Source organism: Bison bison, unplaced genomic scaffold, assembly GCF_000754665.1.
Source record: "Bison bison bison isolate TAMUID 2011002044 unplaced genomic scaffold, Bison_UMD1.0 scf7180017864061, whole genome shotgun sequence".
NCBI classification, from domain to species: domain Eukaryota; kingdom Metazoa; phylum Chordata; class Mammalia; order Artiodactyla; family Bovidae; genus Bison; species Bison bison.
In genome coordinates this window covers 782,169-786,615 of record NW_011494633.1, presented here as the reverse complement: position 1 = coordinate 786,615, position 4,447 = coordinate 782,169, and the positions used below count along the sequence as shown (strand labels likewise).

Below are 4,447 nucleotides of genomic sequence, written 5' to 3'. Positions count from 1 at the left end.
GAAGGCAGGAGAAGGGGACAACAGAGGATGAGATGGTTGGATGGCATCACCGACTTGATGAACATGAGTTTGAGTAAGCTCCAGCAGTTGGTGATGGACAGGGAGGCCTGGCAGTGCTGCTGTCCATGGGATCACAAAGAGTTGGACACCTCTGAGGGACTGAGCTGAACTAATTGAGACAATGTTTTTGTAGGGTCCAGGATCTCTGAATATATAATAATTATCATCTTTGCCATTTCTTAAAATAACATTCTTGACTGCTCTGTGTTCTTTATTTTTGCTGTTGAACTCTGGGAGAAAACACTTTACATGATTGTGTCTTATTTTCCAGCTATCAAAATATCACATAAATTGTAAGAAATAAGATCCCTTTTGGAAATATCTGTTAGTATCTGAAATTTAAGTACTGAAGGCGTATTTTCATAATCGACTCTGTTCAAAGTAATTTAAGTGAAGTACCTTAGGCTAAATAAATTTCCAGAAGAGGTATTATTTTTCTCTTCATTAGTCGCCTGCAAATAGGCAATGTATGTATAATCCTTAAGTAAATCAACACCTCAGCACTTTAAAGGCAGGTATAAAATAGCAAGGAGGGAGTTGTTCTTTCAATTATCTGCAGTTAATGTCTAGGAAAGAAATCACAAATAAAAATAGAAATAATTTTGACTTATAAAAACTGAATTATTAAATTAATCTGTATTCCGCCTCGAGGTGCAGACAGCCGGCTACGTGGGCTTCGGTTTCTCGTCCACTGGGGCCATGGCAGCGGCCGACATCATCGTGGGCGGGATGGCCCACGGGCGGCCCTACCTCCAAGATTATTTTACAAATGCAAACAGAGAATTGAGAAAAGATGCTCAGCAAGATTACCACCTAGAATATGCCATGGAAAATAGTACACACAGTAATTGAATTTGCCAGAGAACTGCAGACGTTTGACATAAATGACAAGAGTATAATGGAGAACACAGTAAGGGTGATCTGGGTCTACCACCATGAAGATGTGGGAGAAGCAGGTCCCAAGTACCATGAATCCAATCGTGGTACCAAGAGTCTGCAGTTACTGAATCCTGAGAAAACCAGTATGTTTACAGCCCCACCATACTTTGACCTGGTCAATCAAGACGTTCCCATCCCAAACAAAGGTACAACATACTGGTGCCAAATGTTTAAGATTCCTAGGCTCCAGGAAAAGCATCATGTCATAAAGGTTGAGCCCGTGATTCAGAAAGGCCACGAGAGTCTGGTCCATCACATGCTGCTCTGTCAGTGCAGCAGCAACTTCAGTGACAGTGTCCCGGACGACAGGCACGAATGTTACCACCCTAACATGCCCGATGCCTTCCTCACCTGTGAGACCGTCATTTTCCCCTGGGCCATTGGTGGAGAGGCTTTTTCCTATCCACCTCATGTTGGATTATCCCTTGGCACTCCGTTAGATCCTTATTATGTGCTCCTGGAAGTCCATTATGACAATCCAACATATAAGGAAGGCTTAATAGATAATTCTGGATTGAGATTATTTTATACGGCAGATATAAGGAAATACAATGCTGGGGTGATTGAGGCTAGCCTCTGGGTAAGCCTCTTTCACACCATCCCTCTGGGCCTGCCTGACTTCCAGTCTGAGGGTCATTGCACCCTGGAATGCCTGGAAGAGGCTTTGGAAGCTGAAAAGCCAAGTGGCATCCATGTTTTTGCTGTTCTGCTCCACGCTCACCTGGCAGGCAGAGGCATCAGGCTGCGTCATTTTTGCAAAGGGGAGGAAATGAGATTACTTGCTTATGATGATAACTTTGACTTTAATTTCCAGGAGTTTCAGTACCTAAAAGAAGAACAAACAATCTTACCAGGAGATAATCTAATTGCTGAGTGTCGGTACAACACAAAAGATAGAGCCCAGATGACTTGGGGAGGATTAAGCACCAGGAATGAAATGTGTCTCTCATACCTTCTTTATTACCCAAGAATTAATCTTACTCGATGTTCAAGTATCCCAGACATCATGGAGCAACTTCAGTTCATTGGTGTTAAGGAGATCTACAGGCCAGTCACGACCTGGCCTTTCATTATCAAAAGCCCTAAGCAGTATAAAAACCTTTCTTTCATGGACGCAATGAACAAGTTTAAATGGACTAAAAAGGAAGGTCTTGCTTTCAATAAGCTTGTCCTTAGCCTGCCAGTCAATGTGAGATGCTCCAAGACAGACCATGCAGAGTGGTCGATTCAAGGCATGACAGCATTAACCTCCAGATATAGAAAGACCATATCAAGCAGAGCCTTTGGTGTATGGAGCTTCTTCCACTTCTCTGCATGGAAATGTCTGTCTCGAGCTGCTCCTGAGCTTCGTGGTCCTGAGCAGCTCACTCAGCACCAGGAGCTTGTGGCCGTAATTCTGTCCTGCTCGGTGATCATGGTTTTCCGTGATCTGAGCCTGACATTTCACGTGCAGGTTAAGGACATTTATGGGGTGTGAAGGATGAGGGTGAAGACCTTGGAGACTTCCTTTCACAGGTTCCCTTCCTCCTGTCCCCTCTTCCTTCCCAGGCTTCCTGAGAGATGTCCATCAGGTTCTCATCTTTTCCTCAGAAATATCTGATAACATGTATGAATCGTTCAGTAAAGCCAAATTGACCTTACATAACCTCTTAAACGGAGAAGGCAATGGCACCCCACTCCACTACTCTTGCCTGGAAAATCCCATGGATGAAGAAGCCTGGAAGGTGCAGTCCATGGGGTCGCTGAGGGTCGGACACGACTGAGAGACTTCACTTTCACTTTTCACTTTCATGCATTGGAGAAGGAAATGGCAACCCACTCCAGTGCTCTTGCCTGGAGAATCCCAGGGATGGGGAAGCCTGGTGGGCTGCCGTCTATGGGATCGCACAGAGTCGGACACAACTGAAGTGACTTAGCATAGCATAGCAATGATGGCTGACAACCCACTCCTTTACTCTTGCCTGGAAAATCCCTTGGGCAGAGAGGCTGGGTAGACTACCATCCATGGGGTCGCAAAGAGTCGGACATGACTGAGTGGCCTCACTTTCTTTCACTTTCACTTCTTCAATGGTACCAGTTATACAGGGTTCATTTTCCAATCAGTATTCACAGAACCCAAGATAGCAATGTTTACAAATCCACCATTTACTGCAGGAAAATACAATATAGCAAGCATTAATCACAATGTGAATCACAACCAAGGGCTGCCTCATAGCAAGGAGTCTGAACTGATCTGGTGTGATTTCCCTATTCCCTTATCTCTGTAAAGTCTGTACCATAGACTCTTCTTCCTCAAATCAGTAATCACTGATGTGGTTACGGAACATTTTGGAACCAAGACAGGGTTGCTGTACCCTGCTAGGCATCATATTTTCATGTAACCAGCTCCAAAGACAAACCTCACTGGGAGTCTTACAAAGACCAGGTGAAATGAGCAAATTGTACCATCATCAATAACCAGTGCTGATAAATTGGTGCAAATTGCCTCAAATTCTTTAAGAATATGGTGGTTATAAATCAACATTAGTAACCAGTCTGTTCGAGCCAAAGTGTAACACTTCAGTATAATAAATCTCATGAAAATCAATTGTAAGATAACCAAAAAAATTCAATAGATAAATGAGCTGTATAATATATACATATTTGGGAAAGGATAAGCACACAACAAAACATATTCAAATTTTAAAAAGTTAAACAAATAAACACAATTCAATTTTTCTCTTTTCATGTTTTTATCAGCTTTCAAAAATACAGTTTACAAATATTAATATGATTAGCAAAAATTAAGCTTGACAGGTGCTCTCATACCCTGCTGATGGGTCGATAAATTGATATAAGTAAATTGGCCTGAATTTATGAATCATACCAGCTGTGTGGCTCAAATATTGGTCTAAAATGGAAATCAGGAATTCAATCTATCTTGTTCTTCTGCTTTCAAGCCCTTATACTTTTTGAACTTGTCAGACATAGTTTTAAAATATCAAGTTATAGTTCCTTTCTTTCCTTTAAGCAGAGTGAATATGAGAGATAGATACATTGTAGAGTTTTCTCTCATGTAAGATATCACTGGTGCTAAATTTTTACCCCTTTAGTGCTTGTTCATATATATTAAACAAATAACATATCAATAGCTCCTAAAACATCCAATTATTTTTTACTTTATATTTAAGCTTAGTACCTATCTGAGAGGATATTAGGTAGGTGCAAAAGTAATTGCAGGTTTTGCATTGTTGAAATTTGTCTTTGATCTTGGAATCCAATCTCAAATGTGATTATGCTATACATCATTTTATTTTTTGCTATATATAATTTTAATGCACATTTCTCACTTTATATTTTTTACTTGATTTTTTTGTGTGTGTGTAAATCATGGAAATGATGTCAGACAAAAAGCAAATTCAAGCAATTTTCTTACTTGTGTTTAAAATGAGTTGTAAAGCACTGGATA

General features: G+C 40.9%; 1 pseudogene; it reads left to right on the top strand.

Annotated features, from left to right (window-relative positions):
* The first annotated feature begins 699 nt into the window (after nt 1-699).
* Nucleotides 700-2,393, top strand: LOC104985858 (annotated as a pseudogene).
* Nucleotides 2,394-4,447: the final 2,054 nt, after the last annotated feature.